The sequence below is a fragment of the Bombina bombina genome, chromosome 6, assembly GCF_027579735.1.
Source record: "Bombina bombina isolate aBomBom1 chromosome 6, aBomBom1.pri, whole genome shotgun sequence".
Taxonomy (NCBI): domain Eukaryota; kingdom Metazoa; phylum Chordata; class Amphibia; order Anura; family Bombinatoridae; genus Bombina; species Bombina bombina.
Window position 1 is genome coordinate 437,787,980 of NC_069504.1, and position 18,138 is coordinate 437,806,117.

The following is an 18,138-nucleotide window of genomic DNA, read 5'->3' on the forward strand; positions in this document are numbered from 1 at the left end:
CTCCGGTAGCCACATCTCTGCCACTAAATAAACCTATTAACCCCTAAACCGCCAGCCCCCCACATTGCAAAACACTAAATTAAACTATTAACCCCTAAACCTAACACCCCCATAACCTCAAATTAAAATTACAATATAACTATATTTAAATAAATAAAAACTTACCTGTGAAAAAAAATAAACCTAACCTTACTATTCTAATAAAATAAATAAAACTACCAATTAAAATATCTAAATTACAAATTTAAAAAAAACCTAACATTATGAAAAAAATTAAAAAATCTAAATTACAACTAAAAAAAAACAAATCCTATGAAAAATTTAAAAAAACCTAAGTTTACCACGAATAATAAACACTAAAATCACGAAAAATAAAAAACAGTAAGATTACAAAAAATAAACGAAATGATCAAAAATAAAAACAATTACACCTAATCTAATAGCCCTATAAAAATAAAAAAGCCCCTCCCAAATAAAACACCCCCTAGCCTACAATAAACTACCAACAGCCCTTAAAAGTGCCTTTTGTAGGTCATTGCCCTAAAGAAATCAGCTTGTTTACCTGTAAAAAAATACAAAGTCCCCCCAACAGTAAAAACACCACCCAACCAACCCCCAAAATAAAAAAAAACAACTCTAAAAAAAACCTAAGCTACCCATTGCCCCTAAAGGGGCATTTATATGTGCATTGCCCTTAAAAGGGCATTTAGCTCTTTTGCATTGAAATTCTGGATCCCATCCTGCATGGAGCGTCCTCTTCATATGGTCGCCGCCGTACACTGAAGTTGAATACAAGGTAGCCATTTCAAAATGGCGTCCCTTGCATTCCTATTGGCTGATTTGATTCTTCAAATTCAAATCAGCCAATAGGATGACAGCTACTGAAATCCTATTGGCTGATTTAAACAGCCAATAGGATTTCAGAAGCTCTCATCCTATTGGCTGATTTGAATTTAAAGAATCAAATCAGCCAATAAGAATGCAAAGGACAACATTTTGAAATGGCTACCTTGCATTCAACTTCAGTGTACAGCGGCGACCGTATGAAGAGGACACTCCACGCATGATGGGATCCAGGATTGCTTCCCTCTGCGCCACTGGTATGAAGATAGAAGACGCCCCCGGGATGGATGAAGACCTAGCCGCCTGGATGAAGACTTCTCGCACATGGATTTCCGGATTTCAGAAAACGTGCGTAGATCTTCTGGGATTAGTGTTAGTTTTTTTTAAATACCCAACCCTCTCCCACGGCTAAATTCTTACACACAATTTGCACTTAGCAAAGTGGCCATTTTCAATTCTAACAAAGTGGTCCCACACCTTTGAGTGATGTGAGGAAGTAGCAGCCTCTGCCTCCCCTTCTACCGCTGTGGAGGTCTGCTTGTCAGAACTGTGAGATGTGCCAACGAGAATTCTCTATGCCCTCCCTGGAACTATTTTTCCTCTTCTAGTGGTGTGGTGGTAGAACTGCCAATGATTTTAGTACTGACAGAGATTGCACTACTAGTGGAACTGCTAACATGGGTACTAAGTGAGGCTGCTGTAGGAACTTGCTGCTCCACAACATGGGGATGATTGTGGTGATGGAGAGAGAGATAATTCAGGAGGAGACTGGTGGTCTAAAAGAGGGGAGGAAGTTATGCTGCTTCTGCGACCCATCTCGCACGGACTCTGTGACGATATCTCTTCCTCACCATCTCTTCAGGCTCGTAATCAAGTTCATTCTGCTCTAGAATTAAGGCTATAGCAGACATGCTGGGAGTTGCAGTAAGAACCTAATCCCCCAAAACAGAGACTGGGGAAGAAACCTGTTCAATACTTCCCTCTTCTCCCTGACTTCTTTCCACAATGAGATCATCTACATATACTTCAGTATCTGTTCTAATGCTGCTGCGGTTGCTCAAAGACAGCCTTTCAGATTGTGATAAACCCACCCAGCTGCTGCTATAAAACATTAAGAGAATCAGAAGAGTGGTGGAACTGGCAGTGAGGAACTGATGGTGGTACTGGGGCGAACACTGGTGCAGGTGGTTTTGGGAGAAGGCTGTGTAAAGACCTAATGTGTACGTCAATACCACTTGGTAACCTCGGAATCCCTTCCAATCCTACTACTAGATGTTGAGCCAATTAATCTTGATTCAGCATCTTCAGTTCCTTTCATTGTCAACTTTTGTTTTATAGGTGGGCTTACATGACCCTTACTGATACTCATGCTACAGCTGTTACTAGTCATGGTAGTGGGTGGTCAGTGGGCCCTGCATATCTCCTACTCCTGGTGGACATGGGAATGCATGCTACAGCAGATGCTGAAGATAACCCTTTTTTTTCCCTTTTTCCAACTGCCACTGTTCCTCTATATGATTGAGTCAGAGGAGCAGACAATGGCCTTGGAAATAATATTTGACTATGTAAAACAGATCCAATAGTGCTTGTCCCACTTACACGAGTAAAAGCAGACATGGACTCTGCACTGTTAGTGATGGTGCTAGCACTGATTAGTACACTCTGACCAACTAACAATTTGAAAAAAATGATTGATGCCCCCACTGCAATAGCAATTAGATGAGGGATATTCTCTAACTATATATATATATATTATAAGGATCAGGAAACATCCATCACAGTAGACATCATAATTTTCCTGATCACTGGCAAGGAACACGTCACTTTTAAACCATTTCCAAAGGGCAATCTAGAAGTCCTCTGTTAGCATGAGCATGTCCAGGGACGTTAACCAGTTCCAACGAATTTGCCAGAGACCCATGAAGACAGGTAGAAATGTCCTGTTGCAGTACTGGGAAGCAGAAGCCTGCACCACACAGCACTAGGATCTCTACTGGTGCAACCCTAGCATAAACGTATGTTTGCCATGTTAATATAGTAGTATCCAGCAAATCTACTGTAATTTTTTTGCAGATTAGCTATCAGAAGGTCTTCGATACTAGTAAGTATAGCATTCTCGAAAGCTAAATTCTCCATAACCTGTGAAAGTATTTGAATAGTTGTAATTTATTGTACTCAGGCAATTTGCTAGGGGTAGGGTCAGAGTTTAGACTTTCTCAGAAAAGTGCTCCAGAATACTGGGGTGGATAAGTGTCACAAAACACATCTCAATCTCAATTACACAAATTATTGTTGATTCAGTTTACAGCAGTAATCCAGCTTAAAACAATAATTCATAGAACCAGTGAGTTACCCATAATTAATAAAAAAATTACAAAATAAGTTGTATGTTATATGATACATAATACTTAAAATACTTAAAGGTACAATATACACTCATTTTCATATAACTGCATGTGATAGACACTAATATAAAGAATAAGATGCACAGATACTGATATAAACATCCAGTATAAAACTGTTTAAAAACTTACTTAGAAGCTCTCAGTTTAGCTCTGTTGAAAAGGTAGTTGGAAAGCCCATTGCAAGTGGGAAATAAGACACTCCCCCCCTTCTTTTGCATATGAAAATACCCTTTACACAAACAGGAGCAAGCTGGAGAAGGTAGCTGACGGTATTCTCATAAAACTTTAGGGCTTGGTTAGGAGTCTGAAAATCAGTGTAATATTATTTTAAAATAAGCAAAACTATACATTTAAAAAAAAACAAAAAAACTTTATGGGCTATATAAATAGATCATCTACAAAACATTTATGCAAAGAAAAAAATGAGTGTATAATGTCCCTTTAATGTTAGTCATTCGTTCTGTAGGTCTTGTCAATCTTCCAGGATTAATTAGTCCAGGATGTTTTAAGGCTTCCATTTTTTATATGCCCTGCAAGTTTCCACAGCTTGATAAATGGAGCCCTTAGTACTGATAAATGGTGATTTAGTATCGGATGTTTCTGTCTGACCTTAGGTCCAGAGATCACACTTTGAGATTGTAATATAAAATACTTAATTATGCACTTAACGCAACTTTGCAATATACTTTCATTGTTTATATTACCCCTCATTGATCATTAGTAGTAAGCACCTATAAGCCAATGAATGTTAGTAAGAAGTGTAAGACTGTTAAAATAATTTATAGTTAAAGGAACAGTAGACACCTTGAGATTGTTATATAAACTGTGTAGTTATGCATAATGAAGCAACAATGCAATATATTTTCATTATTTTTATGCCCCTTTTTATGTAACTAAGCATTGAAAATTGTGAAATTTTCCAATTCTCAGAATTTGAAAAGCTATATGCTGAACTCTCTGTAGCTAACCCTGCTACATATATTTCCCTGATTAGATTTAACTGCAACTGTAAAAGAAAATCATTCTATATCAAGATTATGACTGTGGCTATGCTGCTTGCTGTCTGAGGACTCAAGGTTGGTTTGTCTCCTCCAGATAAGGCCAATGGTGGGTGAAGTCTAGCTATTGAAAAACAATTGAAGCAAAAAATATGGTCATTTGTTTTAAAAGTGCTTAAACTTGGCTAATATACACCTAGATTACAAGTTTTGCGCTAAACAGGGTGTGAAACTAACACCAAAAAAGTTGCGTTATTTCACCCTCCATAGCACTGCCATTACGTGTGACTGAAAAGCCTCCTTGTGCGTGCGATATGGTGGCATTAAGCTCCATACCGCATAAAATCCAAGGGCTGCTTTGACGTGCTCGTGCACACTTTCCCCCCATAGACATCAATGGGGAGAAAGTGTTAGAAAAAAACACCTGAAGTGCGGTATGAAAATTCTCTGTAGCGCAACCCCATTGATGTCTATGGGGAAAAAAAAAGTTAGTTTAAACCTAACATAAACCCCAAGTCTAAACACCCATAATCTGCTGCCCCTACACCTAAATAAAGTTATTAACCCCTAATCTGCCGCTCCCGACATTGCCAACACTAATAAAAGTTATTAACCCCAATTCCGCCACTCCCCGACATCACCGCCACTATAATAAAGTTATTAACCCCTAAACCTCTGGCCTCCCACAACTAAATAAACCTATTAACCCCTAAACCTCCAGCCTCCCACATCTCCGCCACTAAAGAAACATATTAACCCCTAAACCCAGCCGGCCCCCCCACCTCGCAAAACACTAAATTAAACTATTAACACCTTAACACCCCCCTAACTTTAAATTAAAATTACAAAATAACTATATTTAAATAAATAAAAACTTACCCGTGAAATAAAAATAATCCTAACATTAAACTATAAATTAACCTAACCTTACTATTCTAATAAAATAAAAAATACTACCAATTAAAAAATCTAAATTACAAATTTAAATAAACCTAAGACTATGAGAAAAAATTGCAAAATCTAAAATGACAAAAAATAATAAACACTAAATTACGAAAAATAAAAAACACTAAACTTCCAATAAATATTAAACTAAATTATCAAAAATAAAAACAATTACACCTAATCTATTAGCCCTATAAAAATAAAAAGCCCCCCAAAATAAAAACACCCCCTAGCCTACAATAAACTACCAATAGCCCTTAAAAGGGCCTTTTATAGGGCATTGCCCTAAGTTAAACAGCTGTTTTTCCTGTAAAAAAAAAATTCAAAGTCCCCCCAACAGTAAAACCTACCACCCAATCAACCCCCCAAAATAAAAAACCTAACTCTAAAAAAAAAACCAAGCTACCCATTGCCCCTAAAGGGGCATTTGTATGGGCATTGTCCTTAAAAGGGCATTCAGCTCTTTTTCATTGCCCTTTTAAGGGCATTTAGCTCTTTTTCAAAAGCCCAAACACTAATCTAAAAAAAAACCCTAACACTAGCCCCAGAATATCTACTCACGGTTGTTGAAGTCCGGACATCCAGGTGGCGAGAAGTCTTCATCCAGGCAGCAACATCTTCATCCATTGTGGGGGGCGTCTTCTATCTTCATCCCAGCGGCACAGAGAGACGAAGACAGCCAGCGCGGAGCTTCCTCTTTATACGGTCCCCGCCATACACTAAAGCTTCAATGCAAGGTAACCATTTCAAAGAGGCGTACCTTGCATTCCTATTTGCTGATTTGATTCTTCAAATTCAAATCAGCCAATAGGATGAGAGCTTCTAAAATCCTATTGGCTGTTCAAAACAGCCAATAGGCTGAAAGCTACTGAAATCCTATTGGCTGTTTTGAACAGCCAATAGGATTTCGGAAGCTCTCATCATATTTTGCGCTAGCGTTAACCCGAATAGTGCAAAAAACCCAAACTTAATTTTCTGTGTGCATGTATTTTCCCATAGAGATCGATGGAGAAAAGAAAGTGGGGAGAAAACTAACACCTGATATTGCGAAAACTCCATCGCCTTTTCTCATTCCCCATAGAAGCAATGGGAAAAAAATAGTTGAAAAAACAAACACCCATCACACAAACAACAGAGTATATTTGCATGAGTAAATGTGAATTATTTACATTAAATACATAGTTAAAAAATGTATTAAATATGAATATTGCATATATATGTTCTATCATTTTTTTAATCTGCCTAATGGAAAAGGGCTATAATGCACTTATATATGTCTATATATGTGTACATATACTGTATATAAATGTTTGTATATGTGTATATATGACTGTAAATACATATATACATGTTTTTATACATTAATATATATGTACACATAAACATATAGATATACATACAAGTAGATCTTTAGCAATGTATATGTATGTGTCTCAATCTTAAAGCCATTTGCCTGCCTTTTTTTTTCTAACACCTGAGATCTCAGATCATTGAGCCCTTATAACATTTTCGTGCAATATTTTTATAAAATTATTTTTATTAGACAGAGTTAATATGAGTGTAACTATACTTTGTCAGGTATTTTTGAAGTGTTTTGTGAAACTTTTTAGTTTTCAGAAAACAGTTAACCACACTTCTGAGATCGCATTAAGGATTGAAGCATAAAGGGTGATTGCGAAATCAAAATGGTTCACAAAAACACAATTGCGCTAGCACAAAACCGTTTTGCGCCTCACTTTTAATCTAGCCCAAAGTGTTTACTGTCCCTTTAACTTGACATAGCTTTTACTGTAAGGATAATGTTTCAATGCTTTCATATAGATGACAGAAATAATTGTAAGTACAGTGTCCTTTTAATATAGGTATATAGATATTAATAATACAATTAGTTTTTGTATAACTTTATAAATAATTTAATTACACATTTAAGTTAAAGGGACATTCCGGTCAAAATGTAAATGCACATATATGAATTACATCTTTAAATAGAAGCATATTTGCAATATACATGTATTTTCAAACATGCTTCTAGTAAAAGGTATCCCTTTTTTAGTGTTTAATATTTTTCTGTGCATGTGAAGCATAGCTAGATAGTCTCAGTGCACAAGCATTTTAAAATACTGTAGCTGCACATATCACTAGTGGGGCTTTTAAGGATGGATGGACTTTGGTCTTTTTTCAACCTTATCTACTATGTTATATTATGTCAGCAATGAACAAACTGAGTCATTACCAGATGTACAAGTGCTGTTGCACGTTGCATACTTAAATACACCTTTGAAACAGCTATAGCTTTACGTATAAGCATTTTTTGCTAATATATGCATATTACAAAAATGCTTCTATTCGAAACTGAAATGCATACATGTGTATTCCAATTTTGGCTGGAATGTCCCTTTAAGCGTGACTGTTTTCTTTGTAAACTAGCAGGAGTCTAAGATAAAGAGACCTTTTCACTATGAAAGCTCATCCCAAGATCTATATTTTATCTTTCAGTGACTTAGTTTTAGTATCTGCAGCTAGCAGTGTATCACCTTCAGCCTTCTGTAACAGTTTTAGAAATAATAAAAAGACAACTAAAATACTGTTGTCTGAGAGTTTGAGAACTTTTGATACACAGTCAGCACATTAGAACAATATGCAATGATTATGATGAACACAATCAACTTCATATACAACCATTTGGTTGATTACTTCCTTTTAAATGCTTCCTTTTGCATGTTATCTGTTGTGATATTTAATTCTTCTACTAAAAGTTTCAGTACTAGAGTCATCAGATTCAGAGACAATATAACATTGTATATTTAAGCCCTGTGTCCAGTTGACAGTAGTGTATTTTCCATAATATTGTTTTGGACAATAACAGATAAGCATCTTTTACTTATTGGCAATGCAGGATGCATAGAGTACGAAATAAAGTCTATAATGTGTTATGTTAGCTGTAAAATCATGTATAGATCATATGTTGTTTGATCAGGGTTGTTTGATCAGGTTCATCCACATGTCTGGTATTGGAACCATATAATTAGCTGCATTTGTTTTTATAATCTGCTGAAATGCTACACTATTTTTCTGATTATTTGTTGAATATTTCACTAGAATATGGCTAGCACTGTCTACTTGTTCACGCGTAAAATACTTTAAGATAGGGACATTTGCTTGACTGTACCTTTACAAAAGTCAAACAATGCAAAATACATATGGATCTATTTATCAAGATTCCAAAAACATATATATATACTGCATATTTATGTGTGTGTATGTATATGTATGTGTAGATATATATATATATATATATATATATATATATATATATATATATATATATATATATATATATATATATAAAGTACATTACCGAAGTGCCAATAATTTTTCTGTATGTCTGAACAACCAAAATGTATAAATATAATTTTCAAACCTGATACAAGAAATAGTTCTTACAAATACTCTAATCATACAAAGGATATAAACAAACTTATATGGCTAGATTACGAGTTGTGCGTTAGGCTTAAAAAGCAGCGTTGGCCGGTCTCAACGCTGCTTTTTAACGCCCGCTGGTATCAGGAGTCTTGCAGGTACAGGTGTACAGCTCACATTTTTGGCCAGACTCTGAAATACCGCAAATCCACTTACGTCAATTGCGTATCCTATTTTTTCAATGGGACTTGCATAGCGCAGGTATTACGAGTCTGACAAAAAGTTAGCGGTACACCGTCTCCTGTCAAGACTGGTACCGCATTTTAAAGTCAGTAGTTAAGAGTTTTACACTACAACGCCGTAGCATACAACTCTTAACTAAAGTGCTAAAAAGTACACTAACACCCATAAACTACCTATTAACCACTAAACCGAGGCCCCCCCCACATCGCAAACACTAAAATAAATTTTTTAATCCCTAATCTTCCGAACCGGACATCGCCGCCACTATAATAAATATATTAACCCCTAAACCACCGCATTCCCGCCTCGCAAACATTAGTTAAATATTATTAACCCCTAATCTGCCATCCCTAACATCGCCGACACCTACCTACATTTATTAACCCCTAATCTGCCACCCCAACGTCGCCGCCACTATACTAAAGTTATTAACCCCTAAATCTAACTTAAATATAATTTAAATAAATCTAAATAAAATTATCATTAACTAAATTATTCCTATTTAAAACTAAATACCTATAAAATAAACCCTAAGCGAGCTACAATATAACTAATAGTTACATTGAATCTAGCTTAGGGTTTATTTTTATTTTACAGGCAAGTTTGTATTTATTTTAACTAGGTGGAATAGTTATTAAATAGTTATTAACTATTTAATAACTACCTAGCTAAAATAAATACAAAAGTACCTGTAAAATAAAACCTAACCTAAGTTACAATTACACGTAACACTACACTATAATTAAATAATTAACTAATTTAACAACAATTAAATACAATTAAATAAAATTATCAAAAGTACAAAAGCAAACTAACTAAATTACAGAAAATAATAAACAAATTAGAAGATTTTTAAACTAATTACACCTAATCTAATCCCCCTAACAAAATAAAAAAGCCCTACCCTACACTAAATTACACATAGCCCTTAAAAGGGCCTTTTGCGGGGCATTTCCCCAAAGTAATCAGCTCTCTTACCTGTAAAAAAATTACAAACCCCCACCAACATTAAAACCCACCACCCACACAACCAACCCTACTCTAAAACCCACCCAATCCCCCCTTAAAAAAACCTAACACTAACCCCTTGAAGATCACCTTACCGGGAGAAGTCTTCACCCAACCGGGCCGAAGTCCTCAACGAAGCCGGGAGAAGTCTTCATCCAAGCCGGGCGAAGTGGTCCTCCAGATGGGCAGAAGTCTTCATCCAGACGGCATCTTCTATCTTCATCCATCCGGCGCGGAGCGGGTCCATCTTCAAGACATCCGACGTGGAGCATCCTCTTCAATCGACAGCTAACACAGAATGAAGGTACCTTTAAGTGACATCATCCAAGATGGCGTCCCTTCAATTCTGATTAGCTGATCGAATTCTATCAGCCAATCAGAATTAAGGTAGAAAAAATCCTATTGGCTGGTGCAATCGGCCAATAGGATTGAAGTTCAATCCTATTGGCTGATCCAATCAGCCAATAGAATGCAAGCTCAATCCTATTGGCTGATTGGATCAGCCGTCTGGAGGACCACTTCGCCCGGCTTGGATGAAGACTTCTCCCAGCTTCGTTGAGGTCTTCGGTCCGGTTGGGTGAAGACTTCTCCTGGTAAGGTGATCTTCAAGGGGTTAGTGTTAGTTTTTTTTAAGGGGGTATCGGGTGGGTTTTAGAGTAGGGTTGGTTGTGTGGGTGGTGGGTTTTACTGTTGGGGGGGTTGTTTGTATTTTTTTCTCAGGTAAAAGAGCTGATTACTTTGGGACAATGCCCCGCAAAAGGCCCTTTTAAGGGCTATTTGTAATTTAGTGTAGAGTAGGGCTTTTTTATTTTGGGGGGGCTTTTTTATTTTATTAGGGGAATTAGATTAGGTGTAATTAGTTTAAAAATCTTGTAATTTGGACTTCCGGTGGGCGGGCTTAGAGGTAACAGCTCTGGTACAGAGCTCTGTGTCAGCTAAGAGTGTAAAGGGGGAATTAACCCTAAATTCTACAGCCCGAGCCTATTTGCCCTAGACAGGGATCGTGTCTGGGCCCTGGAGAGGCAGGAGTTATCCATCTTCCCCCACTGAAGGCCGCCTCACAACTGCTTAAATGAGAAACCAGGCAGTCGGTGCAAGGAGAGCAGCGACCATCTTGGCTTGGCACGAGCAAGGAGGAAAAGCAGAAGTGGCGAGCTAGCCTGTGTGATACCTGCCCAAGCACCGGTGCGGGCTGAAAGAAGTACCGGTGACTCACTGTGGAGAACGGGAGCTGTGCTTTGCCCTTCATTGGGTTTTATGAGCTGAAGAGGCACGACGGAGAGTGGCCACGTGGCGCCAGAGAGTGAAACAAGGAGGACGCAGCTTTGCAGCAACCTGCAGTCATACGGCAGGTGATAGAATCACCGGAGCATTTGGAATAGGCTCCCGGTCTCTGAGATCTGCTCTGCATACCTCCAGCACACCTACTGGAGCAGGGAGAGCATAGGCCCACAGAGCCTGCTGTGAAGAGATCGTGCTGGGTAAGAAAGTGAGAAAGTACCGTGCTTACATACGGCCTCAGATTTTTTTTTCTTAAAAGCCTGGTGGTGGTGAGGAAGCTTTGAGACTTGGAGCTTTTTACTAGGGGTCACCTTTGAATAAGGGGATTAGCAGGGCTTTCTGGGCAGCACACACAGATTACCTTCCCCCCTGGTACTTTATTTATTAGCACATGGGACTCATAACATAGTGAAAACTGCTAATGACTCTATGGATTATACCTAAGCCTCTATAGGGAGGTGAGCTGCACTTAGATCTGCTCAAAGGTCTGGGAAATACAAGTGCTACAGATTGCACAGGCTGCATACGCAGTACTATTTTGTTTTGACCTTACATCCAGACACTGACTTTTCTTTGTCACATTTAACTCTGCTAGAGGTCAGATGTATTACATGGGCCTGGAACCCAATGAGGCCTTAGCATTAAATGCCACAGGGACTTTTTCACCTGCAGGAGCCTCCAACAAGAATTGCTTCAGACTACCTGTGAATTGCCACCTACAAAGGAGCCATTATTGCACCCCCTTTTTTTTTAATGTATGCGATCTATGCTCTGACCATTCTTTTGTTTCGCAGGCTGAATTGCATTTATGGGCACATGGACTGTATATTCTGAACTGTATTGATATGCTCTTGATACTGTCTGCTCATTTTGTGCAACAATGACCCTGCTTGAGAGAAAGTCTGTAGAGAGCATGTGCTGTGCTGAATACTGAATACTGCTCTAACCACTCTTTTACTTTACAGGTTGAATAACAGTTAATGGCACACTGATTGTATATTTTGACATGTACTGATATGTTATCTATATTGTTTGCTCATCTTATGTAACATCTGTCTGGCGTGTGAGAGTAGAGGTAGAGGGCATCTGCTAGGCTGAATATTTGTCAAAATCTCACACTAGCAAATAGAAAGTTAATGGTGTATGGAGAAATTTCTAGTACCAAGCAAAATGGCGAGCAGGAATAAAAAAACAGATGGCAGAGCTAGAGTGGGTTCTGATGTGGGTACTCAGGCCTCCTCTTTTGATCCTATCCCAGAAAGTCATGCCCTAGATCCGCACCCCATAGTCAAGCAAATATCCACCCTTTTTTTACCAAAGATAGAGAACTTGCAGAAGGGGGTTGATACGCTTGCGGAGGAAGTAAAGCAATTTTCGACTAGAGTTTCGGAGGTAGAGGGGAGAGTGTCAGATTTAGAGGACACGCAAAATGCCAACACTAATAAACTAGTAGCATTAGAGAAACACACTATAGCTCTTCAACAAAAGATTGATGATCTAGAAAATAGATCACGGCGGAATAACCTCCGCCTGTTAGGTTTACCTGAATCCATCAAAGCAAATGATATCCTGAAATTTGTTGAAACTACTCTCCCCTCTTTGATAGGAATCCCTACGGACGCACTAGTGCGTAGTGTAGAAAGGGCACACAGGGTAGGCCCAGAAAGAACGGCCATGGATCGCAATGCGCAAGCAAGGCCTGTAATGATAAAATTCCTTCATTTTCAGACTAAGATGGCAGTCCTCAGGGCGTACAGAAGGATGGGGGAAGTATCCTTTGAGAACTCTAGGATCCTACTTTTCCAGGATTACTCTGCAGATCTAGTGAAACAACGCAGGGAGTTCTCAACAATCTGCTCCAGATTGCATAGAGAGGGTAGACAGGCCTATTTACTTTATCCAGCTAAGCTAAAAATTGCCATCCCTAGAGGTCCTAAATTTTTTGACTCTCCGCAGGCAGCGCAGGAGTTCCTGGATGTGGAGAATGGCTCCAGAAGCCCTGGATATGCTAGGGGGGGAGAGGGTTAGGGAGAGTTTTTCTGTATAGAACAATGTGAGACTCTTATTGTCAAGATTCAACTATGGCTTATGCAGCTAAACAAGGTAGAAATAAGAAAAGTTGCTATGCCTATGCCTGTGCGATGGTCATAGGTTTATTCCTTTGCTTATGGTTCACTACTCAGTTGTGGGGGGGATCTGTTCGATAAACATATCTTGGTTAAATGTTGGGAAGGATTTCCTTGTTTTGATCTGGAATGGAGGGGCTCAGGGCAAGTATGTTATAAAGGGTTGAAGATACCAGATGGTTCTGCTGCAGGATTGCCTCTGTTTTATATTTTGCTGTTTTTGATTTCATTTAGGATGAACGAAAGAATCACCAATGTGTTTAAAAGTACAATCCGGCAAGTTCACAAATATGAATGTTATTGGTGTATAGCCAGGCATATGCTCCTGGAGGAAACGGATTGGGCGAAATTTATCCAATGTTATCTCTTGAAATTGCTTTTCCACAGGCTGTTCTATTATGAATGGTATCCTTGCGCTCCTAGAGTTGATGGCCTGGCACGGAGATGGGTGAGAACTTTTTCTTTGCTTTACCCCTCCCCCCCCCCTTTTTTTTTTCTCTCCTCACAATAGAGATCACACTAAGCACTGACATTTAGCATCTATTCTTGGAATGTAGGGGGTATACACTCCCCGGTTAAGCGAAAGACTATACTTACACAACTTAGAAAGAAAGGTGCGGACATAGCGTTCTTACAGGAGACGCATCTCAATGACATAGAGCACACTAAACTACAAGGGACTGGGTTGGAAGGGTGGAATTTGCGTCATTTAAATCAGCTAGTAGAGGGGTGGCTATCCTATTTGGGAAGAGGTTGGAGATGGATGATGTATCAGTAGTGACTGACCCGGAGGGACGCTATGTTGTAGTTTGCACTACAATTGCGGGCAAGAGATACACGATGTGTAACATATATGCGCCCAACAAAAAAGATAGATCATTTTGGGAGGGTTTGATTGAGATGCTGACCCCATTCCTGGACGCTCCTACCATATTGGGAGGTGACTTCAACCTCGCCCCCAATCCCCAGTGTGACAGGCTGAGGGACCAGAGTAGGCAGTCTAATGGGTCGCGGTCTAAGGTTAGTAGCAAATTCGAAGTGAGTACATTTCAATCTCTGACGTCCTCTCTAGACGTTGTGGATATTTGGCGCAGGCTAAACCCGGATGGTAGGGACTTTACATGTGTCTCCAGGTCCTCTCCTACAATGTCACATATAGATCTATTCATGGTCTCGAACTCCTTAATCCCTCAAGTGGTGGATATTAAAATAGGAGATGTGGTGGTCTCTGACCATGCCCCTGTGGAGCTCTTCATGGACACTCTACCCCGGGCGTCTGGGCGTAGAACTCTTAGATTTCCGAAATATCTGCTGACATCCCATGAGTTTCAGCAATATATGGAACAAGCTTGGGATGACTTCCAAACCAATAATGAACAACATCGCTCTAACCCAGAGATCTTCTGGCAAACAGCTAAAGTAGTGTTAACGGGTGATATCTTGGCCTTCTTGTCACGTAGGAAAAAACTACACACGGAGAGGCTGGAGAGGCTGAGAGAGCAGTTAGCAGAGAGATTCCGATTGTATAGATCCTTGCCCACACTGGTGAACCATCAGAAGTATATGGATACTAAAAAGGAATATGATGCGTTGCTGGCGTACCAAGCCTCTCAAGCCCTCTTGAGAACTAGGGGCAAATATTACCTCTTTGGGGATAAATCGGGTAGACTGCTGGCCTCTCTGATTAATTTGAAATCCTCTACTCATTTCATAGCAGCCATTAAGTCGGGGGGCACTCTGGCTAAGGACCCTAGACGCATAGTGGAGATGTCTGCCTCTTATTACTTTGACCTCTATGCTAGCAACCAAGGTGATTCAGAAGAGACTATGCATGCGTTTTGGGACTCTATCGAGTTGCCGCAGGTGTTGGACGACCAATTAAGCAAGCTCAATGCACCTATTTCTAGTGAAGAGGTGGATAGAACGATCATGGCTTTGAGTTTGGGCAAAGCAGCAGGCCCAGATGGGCTGCCGATAGAATTTTACCGGTTGTTGAAAAATAGAGTGGTCCCGGTGCTCACTGATCTTTTTAAGAACTACTACACGGAGGCTAGTAAACCAGCTAGGTCTTTTATGGCTGCTCACATCACTCTTATTCCTAAGGCGGGCAAAGATGCGCTTCTCCCGGAGTCTTACAGGCCCATATCGCTGTTGAACTCCGATTACAAGATCTTGACCAAGTTATTGGCGGAGCGTCTTAAATTTATACTACCGGACTTGATACACGAGGACCAGACCGGTTTTATGATGGCGAGATCTTCGGTAGTAAATGTACGTAGAATCCTGCAGGTACTTCAATACATTTGGAGCTTGAAACAGTCCGGGGAAGGAGGCAAACTCCCAGAGGCCTTCCTGCTGTCCTTGGACGCAGAGAAGGCCTTTGACAGGGTGGAGTGGGGACATTTGTTGCATACCTTGTCCAGATTTAAGTTTTCAGGGTCCTTTGTCTCTTTTATCATTAATCTATACTCTGCACCCATAGCTAATATATGCGTTAACAACCTCTTCTCGTCTGACATAGTACTGTAAAGGGGTACAAGACAGGGGTGCCCGTTGTCTCCCTTGCTGTTTAATCTAGCACTGGAGCCATTGGCAACTAAACTGCGTCAAGTGTTTCCAGGCATTGACACTGCCGGACACACTCAACATCTCGCGCTGTATGCGGACGATATGCTGCTGTTTGTGCAGGACCCAAAGATGTACGTGCTGGCTATTGTGCAGACGTTACGAGACTTTGGATCCTTCTCAGGCTATAAAGCCAATATGCAAAAGTTGGAAATCCTGTGGCTGCACAAAGGTGAAGAGCCGACGCAGATCTATCCGTTCGCAGTGGCGAATCAGGTGATTACATATCTAGGTATCCAGATCCATGTGAATCCCAACAAGCTATATTCCATCAATCTGGCCCCCTTGTGTACAAAACTATGCTGTCAGATGAGAAGTTGGAAATCACTACCCATATCACTGATGGGAAGGGTCAACATTCTTAAAATGGTGATTCTACCTCGTCTTTTATATCCCATGCTCATGCTTCCTCTCCTGCTTAGTAAAACTGATGTAAAATCTTTGAACTCTGCCATGCGCTATTTTGTGTGGCGCGGGGGCAGAACACGTATCTTGGCAGATAGACTGTCCATGAGTTATCTCAATGGAGGGCTGGCACTACCGGATTTTAGGTTGTATAACTGAGCAGCCATGATCCGCCTGGTGCTGGATTGGCAAGTGGGCACGGGCCACATTTACACGCCTGGTCTGGAGAGGGCAGCGCTAAAGGGTATATCTCTAGCGTACTTACCACACTTATCAAAACCAGGGGCAGCTAAATTGCTGACTGGGAATCTTCTGTACCAGGACCCTGTGAAAGCCTGGCACTTAGCTCATAAGTATCTAGGTAGAGTGAACCTGAGCTCCCCCTATCTGCCATTTAGTGGCAATCCGGACTTCCCGGCGGGTATGGATACGAAACCATTTCGTTCTTGGGAACAACTTGGACTGAGCAGCATTAGTTCGCTGATAGATCCGCTGATGAAGACTGTAAAATCCTTTGCAACACTGCAGAGGGATTACAATATTCCACATGCCCACTTTTACGTGTATCTACAGGTGCGCCATTATGTGAATAAAATAATTAGGGAAGAACCGGGCTTCTGGGAAGGTTCACCATTTCGTCTTTCACAGGCTTTATTTAAAATGGGGAGATTCTCTTTGTCTGAGATCTACCAAACTCTCCTACAGAGACGAATACCACATGCACACCTGAGCTCTGTGGAAGGTTGGCAGAGAGAGGGACTGCAGGACATTACGTGGGAGGAGGCCCGGAAGGGACTGGAGAAAGTAAAAAAAGCTACCCTATCTGCGAACTTACGGGAAACTCAAATAAGGTTTATACACAAGGCGTATTTGACCCCCAAATGTCTAGCTAAATGGATACCGGACTGGCCCAATAAGTGTTCTAAATGCTCCGCGGAGTCACCTGGCCTGTTGCACTGTATATGGGAGTGTCCGAGAATTAATCAGTTCTGGAGCAAATTACAATACTGGGTTAAGACAAAAATGGGTACCTCTTTTGAATTTACGCCTCGGGCGGTATTGTTTATGCATTGGGAGCAGCAGTACAGACAGATTGACTCAGAGTTGACCTTACTTATTTTATTGGCGAGAAAATGCATACTTAATCACTGGACGACTAACAGGGCACCTACAATGGTATATTGCAAAAACATGCTAAGGACGCAATTATTTACTGAACAAATAGACGTTAGAGTAGATGTGGGTAGTCGATTAGGGTCATTTTTACGGAAATGGCGCAGACTGATTCTAACATTTGAATTAGAGATACAAAGACAGGTCTACCCTTTTATAACTCTATTACCTTTCTGGAAGACTCTCTGAGAGGAGAGTGGAATCATCTCGCTTTTTAATCATCTTCTCTCCCCCCCCACTTCCTTTTTTTTTTTTTCTCTCTTCTCCCTCTCTCTCCTTTTCCTCTTTTGTTCTTCTCGCCCTATCCGTTGCCGGCCCAACAGGGTACCTGGGATGAAGCATTTACCTACCTACAGGAGAACATCTTGTACACGTTGGGATACGAATAATGTTGTTTAAAGGGAATACTAGGGGGGTGGATTCGGGGTTAGTTTGGTTTAAAATAGGTAGGGGAGAAGTTATAATCTCTCCACAACACATAAAATGAGGGAATTATTGGCGTGTGGGTTATGGACATTCTGATAAGCAGTAATACAGGATTGAATATGCATATGTTAAAATTGAAAAGTTTTTGAGCTGAAGATTGTTGGAGACTACTTGTATCCTGCTATTCTTGTTTCTCTGTTGTACAGCGTATATGACGATGTAATTGATAATTGCTACGTA